This window comes from Oryctolagus cuniculus, chromosome 3, assembly GCF_051225735.1.
Source record: "Oryctolagus cuniculus isolate XC-2025 breed Fujian yellow rabbit chromosome 3, ASM5122573v1, whole genome shotgun sequence".
Classification (NCBI taxonomy): Eukaryota; Metazoa; Chordata; class Mammalia; order Lagomorpha; family Leporidae; genus Oryctolagus; species Oryctolagus cuniculus.
This window is the reverse complement of record NC_142869.1, coordinates 164,641,246-164,657,363: the sequence shown is the minus strand read 5'-3', so window position 1 is coordinate 164,657,363 and position 16,118 is coordinate 164,641,246. Positions and strand designations below refer to the sequence as shown.

The following is a 16,118-nucleotide window of genomic DNA, read 5'->3' as shown; positions in this document are numbered from 1 at the left end:
CAGGGAGGTGAGGAGATCCGGGCAGGTGCACTCACCTGGGGTCAGCCCGCACCAGTGGTGGCCGGCGTATGTGCGCAAGCAGGCGAGGGGCCAGGTGCCGCATAGCAGCCCTGAGCCCTCCACCAGGCTGGCTCCGTGGGACACCGCCCTGGGCTGCTGCAAGGGGTCTGTCCTCACCTCTACCCTCCGACCTCGAATCAGGGAGAGGCTGGAGTCCCTGCTCATGGAGCCTTAGCAGGTGACTTGGGGAGGGGGATGCGGGCGGCACCGGCTCTGTCCTGTCCTGCAGACAGGGAGTCTCCCAATCACCGTGAAAGCCCCCCTCCTCTCAGGTCTTAGTGGGGGCTTGCTGTAGATTGTCCTCAGCATACAGGGCAGGTCCCAGAAGACCAGGAAGCGGCTGCTGCACCTTCCTGAGGGTGACAGCACCTCAACCTGTGCTGGCTGCTGCTGTGGCCCTGGAAAAAGCCCTAGGAAGACCCAGAGCCAGTGAGAATCACACAGCCCTTGAGGTGCTGGAGCCTGGTCGGGTTCCCACAGAGTGGGGAGGAGGCAGTGCTGTGGGAAAGGTGACCATCGGCACGCTGCAGGGACCCGCGGCTGTGACAGGGAAGTCAGTGGGCAGGAAGGAGATGAGAGATCCCTCAACAGCTCAGCCTCCGCCCGCGCCCATGAGGTCAGCAAAGCCGGGCTGGGCGGGGCAGGGAGGGCGCCAGTGGCTGAGTCTTTCCCCAGAGCTGGGACGTACGTGGGGCTGGCCCCGGTGACAGGGCCAGGCACTGAGCAGCCACTGCCAAGCTCCCCTGAAGCAGTGTCCCAGCGGGAGCGTTTCTATCCTCCCCGTCTTGCTTTAATACTTGTTTTAAACTTTTAATGCATCTTTATATGTCACTTAGTGTTCATGTTGCATCGAATAGTTTCTAAAAAGGTAGTGAGGTTGAGGTCTCAGGGAGTGGGCATCAAAACTGGCCAGGACCCTGTGTCTCCACATGGACACTCGGTAGTAAGCATAGTAACACTGGCTTTCTGGGCCAGTGGTGTGGCACAGCGGAATAAGCCACTGCCTGCAATGCCAGCATCCCAAATGAGTGCCGGCTCGAGTCCTGGCTGCTCCACTTCTGATCCGGCTCCCTGCTTACGCACCTAGAAAGGAAGTAGAAGATGGCCCAAGGACTTGGGCCCCTGCACCCCCGTGGGAGGCTCCTGGGTTCAGCCTGGCCCAGTCCTGGCTGTTGTAGCCATCTGGGGAGTGAACCTCCAAATGTAAGATATTGCTCTCTCGCTCTCTCTCTCTGTCTTCCTCTCTCTGTAACTCTGCCTTTCAAATAAATAAACCAATCCTTTTTTCTTTTTTTTTTTTTTTTAAAGAATTCTGGTGTTCAACCCGCAGCTGAGAAACACATATTTCCCCACACTTAAGATTCTGATGAGAGGAATCTCCCGGCAAACCCAGAGCAGAGGCGGAGCTGCCTTCCCAGGTGGCCTGACCTCTGACCGGACAGCCTCAGCAAGCTGACTTTCTCACCAGGGCTGCTGGAATCCGAAGCATGTCGCCGGTGAGGACATATGACAGCCAACAACCCAACCGGTCCTGGTGTGTTTCCACTAGCTGCCCACTGCAGGGCTGAGAAAGCCGGGGTGTGGTCAGGGCAGCTGGCCCTCGTGGGCAGGGTCCTACCTCCACGACCACACAGCAGCAACAAGAGGACAGCTCTGTAACTAGTTGATATGGAAATAAATACAAACTGAAAACATTGTGGCACAGCTGGTGAAGCAACCACTTGCAACACTGGCATCCCACAGGAGCACAGGTTCGAGTCCCGGCCACTCCACTTCCAATCCAGCTCCCTGCTAATGTGCCTGGGAAGGTAGTGGAGGATAGCCCAAGTCCTTGGGCTCCTGCTACCTATCTGGGAGACACAGATGAAGTTGCTGGCTTGGCCTGGCCCAGCCTTGGCTGTTGCATCCAGTTGGGGAGTGAACCAGTGGATGGAAGCTCCCTCTCTCTTGTTCTCTCTCTCTCTCTCTGCCTTTCAAATAAATAAATAAATAAATCTTAAAAAAAAAAAACCTAAATGTCTTTCAAGGTTTAAAAAAAAACGGCTCACTTAAAAAATACATTTTGCCAAATTTTGGACTTGAAAACCCCTTGCATTGTTATGCCGCAGATCAAGCTGCCACTGGTTCAAGTCCCAGCTGCTCCACTTCCAACCCAAGTTCCTGCTAAAGTGCCTGGGAAGACAGCCGGTAATGGTTCCAGTGCTTGGGCCCTGCCACCCAAGGGGGAGACCCAAACTGGGTTCCAGGCTTCTGCCTTCAACTTGGCCCAGACCTGGCTGTTGCAGGCATTTGGGGAGTGAATCAGCAGATGGAAGACCTCTCTCTGTCTCTCTCATTTGCTCTGCCTTTCGAATAAATAAATCTTAAAAAAAGAAGTCATATCCATCTCCTAATCCTTTGCTTCGTTGAGACATGCACCTGAGTCTCACGCACCATGCGTTTTCTTTTCTTTCTTTTTTTTTTTTTTAAGATTTATTTATTTTATTTGAAAGGCAGCATTACAGAGAGGCAGAGGCAGAGAGAGAAGGAGAGAGAGATGTTTTCCATCCTCTGGTTCACTCCCCAAATGACTGCCAATAGCTAGAGCTGAGCTGATCTGAAGCCAGGAGCCAGGAGCTTCTTCCAGGTCTCCCACACAGGTGCTGGGGCCCAAGGACTTGGGTCATCTTCCACTGCTTTCCCAGGCCATAGCATAGAGCTGGACTGGAAGTGGAGTAGCTGGGACTTGAACCGGAGCCCATATGAGATGCCGGCACTGCAGGCAGCGGTGGCTTTACCCTCTACACCACAGTGCCGGCCCCGCAGCATGCGCTTTCCTCCCTGGACTTTTTCCTGTGCTGTCTTCTCCCCTTGAAATGTGCCCCTCCTGCTCAGGGCCTAACTCCTCCCTGCTTCCAGTGTCAGTCTAGTGGCCACTCGCTCCAGGAAGTGCTTACTGGCCCTTGGTGTCTCCTTTGCGTGCCCGCGACCCCTTTGCCTTCTTCTCGTTTCAACACGCGTCACCGGGGCTTTGTCATTGCCTGTTTGCTGTCTGGGTCCTTCCTTGGATCGCAGGCCTCCAGGGCGGTGATGGGCTCCCAGTCACGCCCGTGCCCCTGTGCCTGGCACGTAGTGGATGCTCACTGGATATCTATGAGATGAATAAGTAGGGAGACCGAACCTTCTCCACTTCCTGCTCGTTAGCCAATCCTGAGTTCAACCACCTGCCGGATGAGTCATAAGATTTACCTGTTTCAGAGAAAGGCTGATTTTTATAAGCCCATAGAAACAACATCCGAAGGTGAAAACCCAGGCCATCCCCCTGAGGGGCGTGAGAGTGTGTTCTGGGGTTGGTGTTGCTAAGAACCAATGGCAGGGGCCAGGCGCCCACATCCAATATCAGAGAAACTGGGCTCCTGACTCCGCCCTCTGCCAACACCGCCCTTGGGAGGCTCCAAGTGACCCCTCACTTAGCTGGGTCGTTACCACCCCTGTGGGAGACCAGGATTGTTTGCTTCTGGCTCTGGCCCGGCCCTGGCTGTTGCAGGCATTTGGGGAGTGATCAGCGGATGAGGGTGCTCTCTCGGACGCACGCGCGCGCGCTCTCTCTCTCTCTCAAATAAACAAAACTTTAAAAACAAAAACAAAGAACCAATGGCAGGGGTTGTGTGTGTGCTGGGATGCAGCGGGGAACATCCCTGCGTCTTGTGTACCCCTCGGTCCCATGGCTGAATTGATGCTGAAGTGATGGACAGCCTGGAAAGGAAGCCGGCGTGGACTCGCTCGATCCACGCGTCACTGCGGGGCTGCAGGGTCTCAGTCAAGGTAGCAGTTCATGGAGGACACACGCAGAAGGGGGGGCCCGTTCAAGGACGAAATTCTTTCTTCCTTTCTTCCTTTCTTTTTGACAGGCAGAGTGGACAGTGAGAGAGAGAGACAGAGAGAAAGGTCTTCTTTTGCCGTTGGTTCACCCTCCAATGGCTGCCGCGGCCGGTGCACCGCGCTGATTCGATGGCAGGAGCCAGGTGCTTCTCCTGGTCTCCCATGGGGTGCAGGGCCCAAGCACCTGGGCCATCCTCCACTGCACTCCCTGGCCACAGCAGAGGGCTGGCCTGGAAGAGGGGCAACAGGGACAGAATCCGGCGCCCCGACCGGGACTAGAACCCGGTATGCCAGTGCTGCAGGCGGAGGATTAGCCTAGTGAGCCGCGGCGCCGGCCAAGGACAAATTTCATTTGCTTCATTGTTCTGTGCTGGTTTAACCAGCCAAGATGCTGCGATGGTGACGGTGACGGTGACGGTAATTATGATGGTGATGATGGTGATAGTGATGATGGTGATGATGGTGATGGTGATGATGGTGATGATGGTGATGGAGATGAGGGTGTGTTTGCAAGAATGTGCTTGAGGTTGAGGACTGGACACAGGCACACCACTGGATATGTGTGTGAGCTTTGCACTTCTGTCACACTCGTGTGTCCCTGTATCTCCAGGTCGTTCTTGGAAATGAGAGAAGAAAAGGGAGAGACCAAACACTAACCGAGCCCCTGCTCTGTTCCAGGTCCTGCCCGATTTTCCCGTCGCCTGATCGTCATGACAGGGGTCAGCGGGTTAAGCTGCTTGCGATGCTGGCATGAGTTTCAGTTCCTGGGGCTCTTGCTCCTAACCTGCTCCCTGCTAATGCTTCTGGGAAAGCAGCAGAAGACGGCCTGGGTGCTTGGGTGCCTGCGCCCGTGTGGGAGACCCAGGCGGAGCTCCAGGCTCTTGGCTTCAACCTGGCCCAAACATGGCTATTGCAGTCATTTGGGGAGTGAACCAGCAGTGGAAGGTCTCTTTCTCTATCTCGCCCTCTCTCTATCTCTCTGTCCTTCAAATAATAATAAATTTCCTGACAACCCTGTATTATCGATTTTGCTACTCCTGCTTTGTGGACAAGGAAGCTGAGGATCAGAACAGAGGTCATAACGAGTTGTGGTCCTGAGAGTGATGTCTAATTTACATCCGCTCTTCTGCTTCCAGGCGGATCCCTAACTCCACAGGTAGGGTGTGACATCAACGGAGGACACAGTACGGAGCCCAGTTCAGAGGATGGTTCAGTGGCCAGGCCCAGGGGTGAGCAAGTGGTCACACTCACTTTCCACCTCTGCATCTCCATTGTGTGGCCCTGGCATCACAAAGGTGCCCTTAGGGAGTCAGTACCTTATTTTTCAAAAAATACCATAAACGTACCCGTAGTAAGTGGTTAGGTTCAAAGAACCAGTAAGTATTTCTGTACTAACAGCTGAGCGGTTTAAGGGAAAATGCACATGCATTGAAAAGAAGCAGCAGCTACGTTTGATTGTTACTAGTGGGAGTGTCCTGCCTGCCTCCCCAACTTTAAAATCAGCTCCGCCACGACCCAGTTTGGGGAGGTATGGCGTCATTGGAAGGAGAGCAGCGCCATCTACTGGGGTAACGGTGAACTGCGGCGCCCCTCCTGGATTCGCCGTCCGCACTTGCGGCGCCTCTGCGGCCACTTTGGGAATTGCGGGGCTGGGGTCTCTCGCGGTTCCCGCTTTCTTTCCGTGCCTGGTTTCCCCGCCTATCACACGGCTGCCGAGCCCCCCACCCCCACCCCAAGAGGGGTTCGAGACGCGGCTTCAGGCAGCAGGCGTCGAGGAAGCCGCTCGGCTTCAGAACCGCCCGGGGCCGCCAGGGAGCCCGACCCTGCCTCCCGGGGTCCCTGCGCGCGGATTGCGAGGTCCCCGTTCTGAAAGGCGCCAGGCACAGGAGTTGTTTACAAAACACCCGGGACGTCTTAATGAGCTGCTGGGCTGGGGAATCGCTGGCCCAGAACATAGGAAATAGGGTATTTTGGAAATAAAAGTAGGGGCAGGTGTTATGGTGCCTTAGGCTGAACTGCTGCCTGCGAGGCCGGCATCTCATATTCAATTCAATTCATTCAATATTCCATGAACTTTTTGAAGTACCCTCATATAGTGCCCTACCAATATAAGGCATTATTGGGAAGGGGCAGATGTGATCTCTTCCCTCGAACAGTAGCAGCAAGGCCTCTGAAAGCCCAGGACACTGAGGGTCGCGGTCCTCCGCCCGCCTGTGCGCCGCTCACCCACAGCCACCCCGAAGGAAAGAGAAGGCGGGGTTCACCCCGGGAGTCCGCCTAAGGAGTCACTGCAGTACTGGAAAGCGCCAGCAGGGGGCAGCCTTGTTTCAGCCCCAAGCCAATTTGGTGGGTTTTTTTTTTTTGAAAGTGAAAATACTAATCATTTTAAGTAATTTTTTACTTTGATTTTTAATTGACACAAAATAATTGTACGGATTCATGGGGTACAGTGTGATGTTTCCACACATGTGTGCCAAGTGTGATGATCAAATCAGGGTCATTATCATCTCCATCACTTCCAATTTATTTCTGTTGGAGACAGTTAAAATCCTCTTTCTTTGCCATTTTGAAATGCACAGTAATTATTGTTCACTGTAGTCACCCCACTGTGCTACAGAACAATAGACCTTAATCCTCCTATTTTACTACTCATTAATCAACCAACCCTTCTCTATTCTTCCTCTCCCAAGCCATTAAAAAAAAAAAAAAAAGACTTATTTATTTGAAAGGCAGAGTTAGAGAGGGAGAGGGAGAGGCAGAGAGAGCTCTTCCATCTACGGTTCCACTCCCCAAATGGCTACAACAGCCAGATCTGGATCCAGCTGAAGCCAGGAGCTAAGAACTCCATCCAGGTCTCCTGTGTGGACGGCAGGGGTCCGAGCACTTGAGCCACTTTTTCACTGCTTTCTCAGGTGCATTCGCACGGAGCTGGACTGGGAGTGGAGCAACTGAGACCTTGAACTAGTGCTCCGACATGGGATGCAAGCAGCGGCTTAACTTACTGTGCCACAGCTCCTGCCCTACCAACTTGTTCTGCAAAAGCTTAGTGAATGTTTACAGATTTAATTGAATTTTATTAACCACTGGACCATCGCACAGAAACTAATTACAAATCCAAGAATTAAAACCAGAAGTACAATATAAAAATCAAAACTTTTAAAGTAACTTTTAATTTGCTTAAGGTTCTTTGGCAGTAGATCTTAGTTTCTCTAGATTCGTCTCCTTCATCATTGTTTTAATTATGAATTTTTACTTTTATATTCATATGGAGTTCACACTTCATCTGTACAAATCGTGCATGCACATGTAATAAAAACAATAACTGGGTCAGTGCTGTGGCATAGTAGGCTAAGCCACCGCCTGCAGTGCTGGCATCCCACATGGGCACCAGTTTGAGGCCTGGCTGCTCCACTTCTGATCCAGCTCTCTGCTGGTGGCCTGGGAAAGCAGTGGAAGATGGCCGAAGTCCCTGGGCCCCTGCACCTGCGTGGGAGGCTGGCTCCTGGCTCCAATGGGTTTTGCAACTATTTAAAGAGTGAACCAGTGGGTAAAGATCTCTTTCTCTCTCTCTCTCTCTCTCTCTCTCTCTGCCTTTCACATTAATAAATAAATCTTATTTAAAAAAAAAAAAAGAAGGGGGAGGGGGAGGGGAGAGAGAAGGGAGGGGGAAAGGGAGGTGAGGGGAGGGGGAGAGGGAGGGGAGGGGGAAGGGGAGGGGAGGGGAGGGGAGGGGGAAAAGGAGGTGAGGGGAAGGGAGGGGAGGAGGAAAAGGAGGTGAGGGGAAGGGAGGGGAGGGGGAAAAGAAGGTGAGGGGAAGGGAGGGGAGGGGGAAAGGGAGGGGAGGGGAGGGAAAGGGAGGGTGCGGTAGAGGAGGGGGGAAAGGGAGGGGAGGGGAGGGGAGGGGAAAAGGGAGGGTAGGGGAGGGGGAAAAGGAGGGGAGAGAAGGGGAGGGGGAAGGGAGGGGAGGGGGAAAGGGAGGGGAAGGGAGGGGAGGGGGAAGGGAGGGGAGAGGAGGGGGAGAGGGAAAGGGAGGGGAGGGGAGGGGGAAGGGAGGGGAGGGGAAGGGGAGGGGGAAAGGGAAGGGAAGAGGAAGGGAGGGGAGGGGAGGGGAGGGGAAAAAGGAGGGGAGGGGAGAGGGAAAGGGAGGGGAGGGGAGGGGGAGACACCAGAGCTAGTCACTGAATTCCCCCTGCTTTCTGCTTCCTGGTCCTGGTGCTTTTGGGTGTAGCTGTGAGCTGGTGGTGGCCAGCGAGAGGCGAGCGGAGGGCGGCGTCCCTCCCTGGCTGGAGCGCCTCTCGCCTCCGGGAGCTGTAGAGCTGTCTTCCCCTCTATCGCCGCCGGTGCTGAGGTTCCCGATGCGGCTGCACCCAAGCTTGGTAGTGATTCCATCTCACCCATAATGGACACACACAGTAACTGAGAGCAAACCTTTGTTACTTTAAGCCGCTGTGAACTGAGCTTCGCTGCTGTCCTCGGCCGTCCTGATGGGCCGTGTGCTCTGAGGTAAGGTGGACTTGCAGGGCCGGCGCTGTGGCGTGGTGGGCTAAGTCGCCGCCTGCCGTACCCGCATCCCTTAGGGACACCGGTTGGAGTCCTGGCTGCTCTGTTTCTGATCCAGCTCCTTGCGAATGGCTTGGGAAAGCAGTGGAAGGGGGCCCTAGTGCTTGGGCCCCTAGACTAGCGTGGAGGACCTGGCTCCAGATTTCAGATCAGCTCAGCTCCAGCCATTGTGGCCATTTGGGGAGTGAATCAGTGGAAGGAAGACCTCTCTCTCTCTCTTTGTCTCTCCCTCTCTTTGTCTATTACTCTGCCTTTATTCATAACAGCTCCCAGATGCCCTTCAGGTGGGGGTGGGGGGAATAAATAGCCTATGGGGGGGGGTCCATAAAATGCACCTGGCTCAGTAAGAAAAAGGAGGCACCGGGATGAATTGCAAGCACTTTGTGCTGAGTGCAGGAGACCCCAAGCTGCATCTCCTGCGGTGCCATTTGTAGGCCTCTCTGGAAAGAGAGTTCTAGGAGCAGCCAGCACAGTAGGGGGTGCAGGGACTGGCTGGGGGAGGGCGCAATGAGGCCCTGGGGATGCTTCCGGATCTCTGTTACCGACCCCACACATCATGGAAACTCAGAACTGTATATCCAAGTGTGACTTTTACTGCACGTAAATAAAACATGTAAAGGAAGTGAAAAGCCAGACGTAAAAGGTCACATATTGCTGGATTGCATTTGTATGAAAAGTCCCGGATAGGCAAATTCAATGAGAAAGAAAGGAGACAGCCACCTGCGGGGGCGGGGGGGGGGGGTGTCCGCGGGGGCAGGAATGGGGAGTGCTGCAGGTGGCTGTGGGGTTTCTGTTGGGGTGGGGCAGCGTTCCGGAAGTAGACACTGCTGATGGTTGTATAACCTTGGGAACCTTGTATAACCTTGCAAACCACTGAGCGGTGCACTTGAGAATGCTGGAAATTATGAATGTGAATTATTTTGCAATTTGTGAATGTGGGTTCGTCCTTTTTCACTCAGTTTCCTCATTTATAAAATTAATATTCCTGGGGCCAGCATTGCAGTGCCATGGGCTAAGCCTGCAACACCAGCATCCCATACACAGAGCCACACGTCCACCACACACCCCACAGACACACACACAGCACACAATAACATCTCATGTAACACATACCACACACCATGCATGCTCACGCCACCCCACAGTCACACACATACCACACAATACACATCTCATGTAACACATACCACACACCACGCACGACCACCACCACCCCACAGTCACACACACACCACACAATACACATCTCATGTAACACATACCACACACCATGCATGCTCACACCACCCCGCAGTCACACACACAGCACACAATACACATCTCATGTAACACATACCACACACCACACACGACCACCACCACCCCACAGTCACACACACACCACACAATACACATCACATGTAACACAAACCACAGACCACACATGACCACCACACACCACAGAGACACATACACTACACAATATACATCACATGTAACACATACCACACACCACGCACGACCACCACACACCCCATACAATACATACATCACATATAACATGTACCACACGTGCAACACACACACCAAACAACACATATACACCCTACACATGCAAATATACACATCGCATGTCACACACACCACACACATCCACCACACCCCCACACCACATACAACACACATGCATATCACACACAACATATATAACACACATAACACACACCACACATACAACACACACCAAACAACACGTATACACACCACACACACAAATATACACGTCACACACATCACAAAACATACACACTACACATACTATGCACATGTCACAAATGCACCACACATATAGCACACACCACATACACACATTCACACATACACACCACACACACAAATATACACGTCACACACATCACAAAACATACACACTACACATACTATGCACATGTCACAAACGCACCACACATACAGCACACACCACACACACACATTCTGAGGCTGCCATGTGTCCAGGTTCCATAGCCATGCTGGGCAGAGTGAGGTCCCCCATGGGGTCTGGGGGGAGGGGCACTTCTTGTACCCCCTAAAACATCTCCCCTGGCCTGGGTCCTCGGGTCCCCCTCTGTGCCTTCATGGGGTGGAGGTCGCCTTAGGGGCAGGCCCAGGGGCGGGAGCAGGTGCTGCTGTCAACCAGGCAAGCAGGAGACCAAGCTGGAGGCAGAGGGAGGCTGGGGGCTAGTGGCGGGGGGTGGCCCAGACGACCTCCCCACTGCCTGTGGCCCTCCTCTCTCTCTGCCACCTGGGGAGCCCCAGTTCTCTCTGTCCCTTGCCCTCTGTTCTAAATAGCAGTGGCCTGCTTAGCCCCGGGACCTGGCAGGAGGCAGGGGCTTAGGCGGGCAGGAGGGAGGGTGGCTCTCTTCCTGAACTTGGGACGCCCTTGTCCTCCCAGACCTGGACCTGTGGGCACTTCTTCCCCTCCCTGCCCTCCTGGCTCGCTGGGGATGGAGAGGCACCCACACAGCAAATCCCCAGGTGAGCCATGCTGTGGCCAGGGTAGGGCCTGCCTGCTTGCCGGGGCCACACTGAGCTCCAGCGCCCAGCGGCCCTGGGCTTCCTAGCCCTCGGCGAGGGACGGGAGTGGGCTGGGGTGAAGGCCGGGGTTTGTTGTGGCTCTGGTAATATCAGCTGCTCCAGGGCAGAGAAAAGTGCAGCTTGCACATTGCTTACATTTTTCTTTTGCGGCAAATGTTGGAAATGAAAGCAAGCGATGGGGAGAGGGCAGACTCTCAGTGCGCCTTTGCCCCTGGCCGGGGGTGGGGGGTGAGGAAGGGCATCTCAGTGGGGATCCAGCTCCGAGGATGTTGGGGCGTGGGTGGAGAGGGTTGCTGTGGTCTCTGCCTGGATGCTCTGGGGACCAGCCCCCCCCCACTCCATCTCCTCCACACAAAGATGCGAAAGCACACACAGCTGGGACAAAGCCTGGGGGCCTACAGGACAGGGTGGGCATAGGAGGAGAGGCGGAAGAGGCGTGGGCTGGGGCCTGGGTGCCTCTTGCTCCCATCCGCCCCCATCACTTGGACGTGAGTGGCTGGCAGGGATGGGAGGGGACCTGGGTTTGGGGTTCTGTCTGTGGCTCCTCTCACCTGCTCTCACCACCACCCCCCCCTTGGAGTCTGCTCCAGGCAGATGGCTCCTTGCCTGGGACAGTGCAGCACAGCCCTAACGATCCACCTGCTTCTTTCCCTCAATCCCATGTCCTGCATCCTCTCTGGTCTAAAATCCCTCCATCGCTTTTCCTTTCCTCTGTCCTTGTCTCCTCTCCTCCTTTTCTGATGGCACTCGAGGGTCCCAGTATGTGGAATGGAGCGGAGAGATGCCACAGTGACTCAGGGCGGGCTGGCGGGACCTGAAGCTGGACATAGCTCCCCAGGCACCTTCTCAGATGTGCACCTGCCTTGGCCAAGTTTGCCCCAGTCTCAGGGACGAGCTGCACCCGGTGAGAGAGTTTTCACCCCATTTCCTGCACCCACAGTTCTGGCCCCTGCATTCCCAGAGCCTGAGCCTTGGCTGGCCAGATGCTGCCACGTGTCTGTGGCACCAGCAGATTCGTCTTAACCCAGGTGCCACACTGACGAGGCATCTGTGCCTTTATCACACAACTGCCTTTACTACCCGCCTCCCCCCGCCCCGCTTCGTGTGTGAGAAGTGTGTGTGTGTGTGTGTGCGTGTGTGTGGTGGGTGTCCAGAGCAGCACAGCCTGCCTTGGGGCAAGAGGAGGCTTACTTAGGTCTGAGTGATGCCTCTGATGGTTGCCAGGGTGTTCAGCACCCGGATCACACTGCGCAAAGACCAAGGTCTTGGTCTCGCCCCAGTAGGGACAGTCACAGGCTCCTCTCTCAAGTGCGCTGTGCTTGACTTCCTCTCCAGGAAGGCTGGCTGGCTGCTCCCAACGTTTGCCAGTGCCCTGTTCCCTCCCGGGGACATCCTCCCCAGGGCCCACCATTCCAGAACCCTCCAGGACTCACCCTACTCTGTTCACCTCTACAGAGCCTCCCCGACTCCACTGGCTGAGAGTGTTGGTCTCTTCTTTCAACTCCTGAACACTCCTAGTGGGCACTACCCAGTGAGCACGAGCTTACTCTGGTAGGATGTCTCAGCCTCACCATGGCCGACACGTTGGAAAAGGTGGCTAGCTCTCTTGTAGGGATGACTCTGTTTGGGGGGATGTTCAGCAGTGCCCATGGCCTCCATCAGTGTACCAGATGCCACCCGAAAGATGTCCCCAGACATGGCCGAATGACCCTTGAGGGGCAAGGTTGCCTCCAGTTGGGAACCAGGTATTTGGCTTTTCGTGTTCCGTTCCTCCAGCTGGGCCTCTTTGAATGCCTTGTTGCACCTGACGCCCTGTTACAGGTTGTCATCTTAAACCAATCAGCATTAAAAGTGCAAACAGGAGCTGTAATAGCTACCTTTAGCTTTCAGTTATATATTTTTTAAAAAAAGATCTATTTATTTATTTGAAAGGCAGAGTTATAGAGGGGCAGAGGCAGAGAGAGAGAGAGAGACACACACACACACACAGAGAGAGAGAGAGAGAGAGAGAGAGAGAGAGAGAGGTCTTCCATCCGCTGGTTCACTCTCCAGATGGCTGCAATGGCCAGAGCTGCGCTTATCTGAAACCGGGAACTTCTTCTGGGTCTCCCACACAGGTGCAGGGGCCCAAGGACTTGGGCCATCCTCCACTGCTTTTCCAGGCCATAGCAGAGAGCTGGATCAGAAGTGGAGCTGCCAGGACTCGAACCAGCGCCCATATGGGATGCCAGCACTGCAGGCGGCCCTTCAGCTGTACTTCTATGGGGGTATAATTCCTGTCTGTTCCCAGGAGGTCAATTCACTCTCCTCCCACATCAGACTTCGAGCAACACCCTTGAGCGAGGGAGGGCCCCTGTCATGTTTGCTGCAGAAATTTCATGACAATATCTGTAACCCACAACAAAAGTATTTCCACACCCACGCCCACTTACTTCCAGTGATACCTACTCAGATCAAAATCTGAATCACAAAATAACCCCGTTTTGAAGGCCACTGCCACAGGCTGTGAGTGGTATTAGGTTCTCTGCTGGATGGTGTCAGGTTCTGAGGGTTGCAAGAGGAGAGACGGGTTATTAGACTGTCTTGTCTTCCCCCAGCTGAGTCTGTCTCCCTCCTTCAACATCCAGATCTATGGACTTGTGCCCTTCTTTGGCACTACCAGGCAGTGTGAGGGTGTTTTTTATTTTATTTTAAATTAATTAATTTACTTTAAAGATAGAGTGACACTAAGAGAGAGACAGAGACATAGACAGGGGGAGAGAGATCTTCCATCCACTGGTTCACTCCCAAATGGCCCCAACAGTTGGGGCTGGGCCAGGCTGAAGCCAGGACCTAGGAGCCAGGAACCCCCATCTAGGTCCCCCGCGCGGGTGGTAGGGACTCGGGTGGATGAGCCATCATCGGCTGCTTCCAAAGCGCATTAGCAGGACGCTGGCGTGGAAGCAGAGTAACTGAAACTTGAACCAGCACTCTGGTTTGGGGATGCAGGTGACCCACGCGGTGCTCAGCCCACTGCACCACCATGCTGGCCTCCGTGAGTTGTTAAGAAAGTCTCAGGTGTTGGAGTAAATAGGCTGAGGGTCTCTCCTGGGCCCCACCAATCGCCACTCCACGACTGTAGGCAAGTGCTTAAGCTTTCTGAGCCTCCATTTCCTTGCTTGGGAAATAGCCATACACACCGAGGGCAGTGAGGAATGAAGAACATGCTGAGTGGCTATCCTCGCGTCCACAGACACCATTCATGCTGGTCTTCTCCTCCCTGGCCCACTCCGTTCCTTGTTATTTTCACTTCTCCCACATCATGGGTGACTGCAGGGCAAGAGCTGTGCTTACTCCTCCTTCGCACCCCAGACACCTCGCACAGTGCTTGCTGTCCCAAGTGCTCCTCCTATTTCGGATGAACATAGGCAGCACTTGACTCCAGGAAGCCGAAGTAGACAAGTGCTGTCGGACAAGCACCTGGCCACCCCCCGCCCCCAACAGTCTTCCAGCCCTGTGCTAACTGCATCCTAACTCTGTAAGTGTATTGGACTCCTATGTCCTTATTTACACAGTTCAGTCCTTGCACTAAACAACACAGCACTTTGTTACAACACCATGTTGGCAGCTGGAGAGGACTTGTATCAGCTGACCCGACTCTGAATTTTCAGACAAGGAAACTGATGCCCACGAAGACACACAGCTTCTTTCTCGCACAAGGATTGGAAGAGTCTATTGCCTTGCCAGCTGCCCGGCGATCAGGGAATGTTGCTTTAGTTCCCGTTTCTCCCACCATGCCTCTGCACCGGGATTTCCCAATCTCAGCACTACCGACGTTTGGGGCTGGACAGTTCCTCGCTGGGATGGGCCCTTCTCTCCACTGGAGACTGTTCAAGCATGTCCCTAGCCTCTCGCTACCAGTTGCCAGGAATACAGCCCAGGCCCCCCTGGACACAATGGTCAAAACATCTCCAGATACTGCCACATGTCCCGCAGAAGATCATGGGTCCAGATGCTACTGCAGGTGCAATCCCTTCATGGCAGAGGCCCAGCCCCTCAGGCTATCCCACGCAATGTGACTGTTGTAATGAATAGTTGCCTAGCAAATCTCATTTGTAGCCAACAAGCTCTGGAGATAAGACAGAGCCACTCTGCAGTGAGTGCCAGGTCTCGGTCACTCCTGGGGCCCACTGCTTACAGATGTGTGCTTGCCACCTACTCTGCCTACGTCTGCGAGCCTTAGAAGTGGTCTCAATTCATGTCTCAGAACATCTGGCAGGCTCTGCCCTGCCCAGGCGTCCGGACTGTGTGGATGGACTTCCTCTGTGTCCCAGCCCTACTCACCCTGGTTGCCTGTTTGTCTCTCTGCCCCCACTGGACTTGTAGGCCCAGGGTGGCAGAGACAATGGCCATTGTGTTCCCCACGGAACTCCCAGCATCTAGTGGGCACAAGGGAAGTACCCAATAAACACTTGTTGAAAAGGAGATGTCATAGGAATGGCCACGTTTCTTAAAAGCTGTGAGTCAGGAATACAGAACTTAGCTGTAGCTCTCTTAGCTTTACAAGAATCCTTGCTTCTTTTTAAAGAGCTTTCTAGGAGCCAGGAATTGTCCGTGTGTCACCTCGCTGATCACAGAGCCGCGGTGTAAGCTAGATATTATGAACCCCATTTGAAAGATGAGGCAATGGAAGTTCAGAGCAATGGTGACATGGGAGATTGGACGGTGAAAAGCCCAGACTTGGACCTATAACCTCCCAACTGCTCCTCTTGGTCCTGGCCTGCCTTGTCTACTTCTCCTATCCACAGCCATAAGCCTGCGTGCCCGTGCATTTTGTGGGCTGGGACCACAAAAACGTTAGATCAGTCTACCTTTGCCTTTCCAGAGACATGGTAATGACCTTGTTACACAAAACCTCGTCTGTAAAGCCTCCAGGGAGCTGGATAGGCTGCTTACTCCTGGTGCTGGGAACAGCTTGCTGTGAGCACAGGAAAAGGCACCGCGAAAGATAAAGTCTGAGATCTCACTGTTGCATAAATTCATTTCCTTTGTGAAACAGCCGCTGAGAAGTCTGAGCCACCACT

The 16,118-nt window shown here is 54.1% G+C and overlaps 1 long non-coding RNA gene across 3 annotated transcripts in view; it reads left to right on the top strand.

Annotated features, from left to right (window-relative positions):
- LOC138849064 (uncharacterized) overlaps nt 1–4,940 on the top strand; it is a 31,371-nt gene extending 26,431 nt beyond the window's left edge. The window contains exons 3-4 of one of the 3 annotated variants that reach the window (XR_016231015.1): nt 1,369–1,556; nt 4,600–4,940. This is a non-coding gene — a long non-coding RNA (uncharacterized LOC138849064). Of the gene's footprint in view, nt 1–1,368; nt 2,071–4,599 lie in introns of those variants that run through there. The other 2 variants (XR_016231017.1, XR_011387445.2) reach the window with 2 other exon arrangements.
- Nucleotides 4,941–16,118: the final 11,178 nt, after the last annotated feature.